Source organism: Pinus tabuliformis, chromosome 5_2 (assembly GCF_031772625.1).
Source record: "Pinus tabuliformis cultivar Carrire ecotype Pingquan chromosome 5_2, CPIR1, whole genome shotgun sequence".
NCBI classification, from domain to species: domain Eukaryota; kingdom Viridiplantae; phylum Streptophyta; class Pinopsida; order Pinales; family Pinaceae; genus Pinus; species Pinus tabuliformis.
Genome location: NC_142306.1, coordinates 73604413 through 73610848, shown reverse-complemented (window position 1 = coordinate 73610848; position 6436 = coordinate 73604413). Strand labels below are relative to the sequence as shown.

The window sequence follows — 6436 nt, the reverse complement described above, 5'->3', positions numbered from 1 at the left end:
TTGAAGGTAAATAGTAAAAGAAATTCACTGTTCTATGCACGGTCAAACTGCCATTTGTTCATTTCAACAAATCCACAAAGGTACCTCTGCATAGTGAAAATGCCATATGTTTGTTTCAACAAATCCGAGACAGTCACCGCGTAGCAGAAATTGCAGGTTGGATATGGTTGAGCTTGCTACATTTGGCATGGCAATATAACTTGGTTGATTCCGAGGAGGAGCAACTAAACTAAATTTTTCAATTGCGTTTTCATTCTGCTGTCTTCTCGAAGAAAAGAAAGGAAGGAATTCTTCATATCAGGGACTTGCTTGACCGTCTTTTCATTTCCTTTGTCCTTCTCTTTTTTCCAGCTCATAATTTGCCAGCAAAAAGCATAGAGAAATGTTACACAGAAACAGCAGCTAGTTTCGAACCTCGGGAGAAGTTCAAGAAGTTTCGAACCCCGGGAGAAGTTCAAGACTCTGCACAGTCGATACACAGGCACCGGTTTTCCTAATCCATTTGTTTCTTTGGTTCAAGCTTTGCCATTGCACATCGACGCCGATTCTTCGTCATCGAAGGACGCTATTAATCAAGTGATGCCCCATCTATTCCGAGTTGGGTAAAGAAACGACTCACCTCCAGATTAGGCTTGGAACATGAATAATGTAAGTATATGGCACCAATCCGTTAGGAAAGGATTGCCAGCATCCCATGAGAAATGAATCACTTAGTAAGTTGATAGGTTCAAAGAAAATGGAATTTATTGTATTATCATCCATGCTTCTCCTGCTTGCTTTGTATTTATAAATATGCATACTTGATCATCATTTATAAGAATGTATTTTTAGGGATTTATCTGGTCTTAAGCGCCTCTCAGGTTATAGTAAATGAAAGAGCTTATTCATGATAGCTTGAGTGAGATTTTCCAGTCTGAGATATAAGCATCTCTGGTAAGGCAGGCTCAAGTGAGATTTTCCAGTCTGAGATATAAGCATCTCTGGTAAAGCAGGCTCAAGTAAGTCAGGACCTTTTCAGACAGACTCGGGTGAAAAGGCTGGGGATTTCAGGAAGGACCTTAAGACAGACTCCGGTAAGGTAAGGCAGGTTCAGCTGAGCTATCTGGTGAGGCAGGCTCAGGCAGACTCAAGCTTTATCTGCATACCTTGTTTTTCTCATTTGTCTGTCTGAATGTTGTTTCAGACAATTCGGTACCATCAGGAGCACATCCTCGTATTGCACAGAGAACCCAGACAGGCAGCATCGCACAGCGAACCCAGATAGGCAGCAGGACAGGCAGCATCGCACAGCGAACCCAGATAGGCAGCAGGTTGTATAAAGAGCTTCCAAAATCACTACTAGCATGAATGAGTTAATTGCAATTTTCAATTATAATTAAACAATTTCAAGGTAAGATTCATTAGACTATTATGACTAAAATTATAAGTTGTCAGTGCAGATCACATCACCGGCACACACAAAAGAGGTCTCTCACATGTTAAAAACATATAGCAATGAAAGAGGTAGTTTGTTTCCTAGTTTGAAAACAGTTTGAAATTTACTTTGATTTTTCATGTATGCAGGCAACATGCTATCTCTTCCCTTCCATTTTCAAGAAGAAGTTATCATCATCAATAAAGCAGAAGAGAAGTTCGATGTCATACAAAAATAGTGAGAAAGCAGTTCACTACATCAAAGAGGCAGTTCATTACCTAATTTGAGTTCCAGTTTGATCCAGTTCAAGATCCAGCGCTTGATCCAGAAGCTTACCTAGTTACAGCAGCATACCTCACTGGTTGATCAAATCATGTTCCAACTTGGTTAGAGTCTATCCCTCTAAAAGTATAGGACAGTCTGAAGCAGTGCTGTCAACTTACTATAGAGTGTATGACACCTCTGTTTACATCTAAACATAAGAATAGAAGAGGTGTCATGTAAACAAAAGAACAGAAGATTGTATGCGACACCTAACAGTTGTGGCAGGAAGCGGTGGTGGCATCCGTACATGCAGCGGTGGTGCTTCTCTATTATAATATGGTTTTCTATTATACTAAATATATTTTGATTAACATAAAATGCTTGAGATTTAATGCTGGCATTAGTTTGAAGCTAAATTTACAAATTTGAAGCGAAAATATGATATAACATATGCTTTCCGCCTGCTTGCCTCGGGAAGAGGCCAAATAAGGCCATGAAAAAGAATACTGTTAAAAAAGTTAAAAAAGTTTGGATATAAGCATCAGGAAGAGGCCAAATAAGGCCATGAAAAAGAATACTGTTAAAAAAGTTAAAAAAGTTTGGATATTCGCGATAGGAGGTGGCTATTCATCAGGTTAAACTAATGCTAAAACCGAACAATTCGATTACTATAGTCCCTGGCCATTGCCAGATGGCAGGGACTAATAAAGCAAGCTTTTATCATCCCTGTGCCACTAAGGTATAACGTATTGGATGATAGTTTGATCTTTAATTTCTTATGGTTTGACTAAAAATTAAGTAGCAATTTGTAAGGTTAAAACTATAAAAACAAATTAATTTATTTTAAATTTATTTATATTATTTTAAATTTATTTGTTGGGATTTTTTTTATTGAGTAATAATTATATTATTATTATTATCTAATTTTGATTACTAAGTGTATAAAAATATATATATATATTCTATTTTTTTTTTTTTTTTTAAACGTATGACTTAGAAAGAAACACCTACTCTTAATTATTAAACCCACTCAAATTAATTTTTCCAGGATATAAATACTAACCACATACTAACCAGATAGATGTAAATACTAACCACATACTAACCAGATAGATATAAAGTTTTTCACCCGATTCTAGGTAATCATTACCAGGGTAACGAACCAGCCAGCCAATATACACGACAATCGAAAGAGTTGTTGGACAATCAAAAGAGTTGTTGGACAAGTGTTTCTTTCCTCCAAACGTACGCCATCCCACACGCTACACACAGCCATTTCGAGGGCAGATATGAACATTTCTCATTTAAGTCACGCTGATGAGGGAGTTGGACAGTTTGATTCTCGTGCTTATGTGATCACATACATTGTTATTGTTTTCACTTTCATAGATTAATTTATTAAAATTATGTTTTTACATACACTTTTTTCACTTTGCTGAATTAAAATTATTAAGTGAGATAGAGAACTTTCTTAAAAGTGATATTAGTGTTGTATTTGTGTTTTTTTAAGTAAAATTATAAATGATATTAGTATTTGTCTTTTTAGTAAAATTATATAAAATAGACAGTTTTCAAAATGGATGTATATATTATTATATTTATTGAATTTTAGTAAATGGTTAAAAGAAGTATTTTATGATAATTGTGAAAATAAATTGACATTTTAAAAATATATTTCAACTTATTTTCAAAACATATATATTATTATTTTTCTATTAATTTTTACAATTTAAATTTAAATTATCATACTCTATAACTTTTTGTTAAGTAATATCATTATAATTTAAATTAAAATTATCATACTCTATTTAAAAAAGAATTATTTTCTTTTTACATTTTGTAAACATATTATAAAAAAAATTATAATACAAAATGTAATTATCTTTGATGGTACTATCAAATCCAAAATTTGCAACTAAAGATTAATCCATGAGTTTCCTCAACAATTCATATCATTTTTTTATCATTAACACAATTTTAAATTTTTTAATGTATGAAGAATTGCATCACTTCTTTCCAAAAATATATAATTTGTCACCAAATAAACTATATATGATAAAAAAATCATTAATAAACCAATTATAATAAAAATGCTATAAAATAATAGATAATTTTTAAATCAAATAATATTAATTACAATATCTTTATAAAATTTATTTAAAAAAAACTCTTTTAAATTATTTTGAGTCTCTTTAATATATAATGGGTAATATATAAGGTAGTATAATATAGAGCCATTATTTTAAAAAGCATGGAACATTCAATTAATTATAATGGTAAGCTACATGTTCATGGGATAAGGTAATACATGGTGAAAAAATTAGCAAATATTTGTCAAATTTATGAAGAGCAATGAACCTCAAGTCACATGAATACAAAATATATCAAAAATGGAATATTATAGTGAATATAGCAATTTTAATTAAAACTTTAATCTTAATTATCATAAGAGATAATTTTGTGAGCTCAAATTCTTCTCCAATATAATAGTTGTTTTTACAGGAGGACCGTAGGCCCCTTTCTCCATTTCATAGGGTTTTTATGTCCAACATAGCTCCTTAGAAAACTCCATTAGAAAAAAAAAATTACATGCATTAGAAAAACATTTAATTTGCTAACTTCAAAGTTTGATTTTCAAAGTAAGCCGTAGGGAATGCTAACTATGCGGCCTTGATTTATAATGCTGGAAAATGACTTTTATTGCAAAACTATAAATTTACATAAGAAACATATATGAATCTTCTGTGATCCATAATGGAATAAGAAAAGTCTTTCGATAGAAATCACATAAGAGAAATTTTTGGCCAACGCTTTTCGAACCAACAAGTGTGGTTCATCATCAGGACCAGATGAAGAGGTACATCATGGAAAAGACTTAAATAGAGAGAAATATAGAGACCATAATTTCAAGTAATGACTATATTTGAACAATAATATTTAAATTATGCTTTTAATTTATTAATATATTAAAAACAAATATTATTAAGTAACGACTATATTAAACGACTAGTTTTTGAAAATTAATATCTAAATTATCATAATAATTTATTAAAAACAAATATTAATAAGTAATGACTATATTAAAGGGCTAGTTTTTGAAAAACAATATTTAAATTAATTTAGTAAAATCAAATATTATTAAAAAGTTCTATTACTGAATGAGAAAAAAGAAAAAGAAAAAAACTAACAAGAATAAAAAAATCAAAATCAAAGTCAAACTCCAAACAAGGTTGGAAGTAAAAAATTATAAAAAAGAGTCAATGCCCTAATCGAGACAAGATCATTTAATAAATAAAAAGAATTAATGGAAATAAAATAAACTAAAATAAAAATAATTAATGGAAAATAAATAAAATAAAACAAAAATATAAGTGAAAATAATATATATATATATATATATATATATATATATATATATATATATATATATATATATATATATATATATATATATATATATATATATATATATTCATATTCAAAGAAAAGTAATCGATAAATAAACAGGGTCAACAATAAAATACGGGGTTGAGGCTCATTAAACAAATAACAAAAATACTAAAAGAAGTTAAGAATGAATAGGATGATAAAATGCTTAAGAAAACACGAAGAATAAAGAATATAAACTCTAAAGAAGAATAAACCAACCACAAATACTATAAAAAGGACACAAATACCTATATAGATAAATAAACAAACAAAATAAATCCCAAAAAGAAACCTTAAAAAAAATAAAAATTAAGAGGGCAAGACAGGGACCTAACTTCTACTAATAATCCAACCATCACCTCTATTCAAATTATTGGTTCTTTTTTAGATTTCTAGGGCCTCCCTCAGTTTATGATGATGGAAATGACTAACCCTAGCAATGAATTAGGCCTCCTCAATGCATATGTGATGCTTAGATTTATTTGCATGCTTTGCCAAAGCAGAGGAGCGGGTCTTGCCATGCTTGATGTCAGCGGCATGCTCATGAATCCTTTGATTAATCAAGAAACCAGTCTCACCAATGTAGGGAGTCCCACAAGAGCATGGGATAACACAAATACCCTTCATATTCTTGGGGTCCATTGGGTTTTTTTACAGATCTAAGGGAGCTCCAGATGGTATTTAAAGGCCTAAAGGTTGAAGCCACCTTATGCTTCCTTAGGCCTCACAATATTTTCAGTGGTCCCTTGGATAAAAGGAAGATGAACACCAGAAAATCGATCCTTGGTATATTTCTTAGCACTAGGACCTTTTTCAGCTCTGAGAAAAGCATTAGTACATTGGTGTCTACTATAACCATTATTAAAGAAAACACTTAGGAAATGTGCTTTCTCTTAATTTAGATGGTTTTCATCAGGAACTATTAAAGCTCTAGTCGCTAAGTTGTTGAGAACACCAAGCTTTTGAGATGGGAAATGATGAGAATTACCATGGAGATATTGTTTCGTATGAATTTTGTTACGAAATACCTGATGAGAAAAAGAGCCATCATCATTCCTTGAGAGGAGGATGTCAAGGAAGGGAAGACTACCATTACTTTCAAATTCCATGGTGAACTTTATGGAACTATATTAATTGTTAAGATGGAGGAAAAACAATTCCAACTCTTTCTTACCATGGGACCAGATGACACAAGTGTTATCCACAAACCTCTTCCACATCTTAGGTAGAATACAAGAAGAAGCTAAGGATTTTGATTCAAAATCCTCCATGAATAGATTAGCTACCATAGGAGAGAGGGGGGAACCCATGGAAACACTACAAATTTTC

The 6436-nt window shown here is 31.3% G+C and overlaps 1 long non-coding RNA gene across 1 annotated transcript; it reads right to left on the bottom strand.

Moving 5' to 3' along the window:
* Window positions 1-461: 461 nt before the first annotated feature.
* Window positions 462-1801, bottom strand: LOC149157609 (uncharacterized). The gene is made up of 2 exons (XR_016262002.1): window positions 1693-1801; window positions 462-1335 (listed from the first exon to the last, which is right to left on the bottom strand). It is a non-coding gene; the product is annotated as an uncharacterized LOC149157609 (long non-coding RNA).
* Between the last annotated feature and the right edge of the window lie 4635 nt (window positions 1802-6436).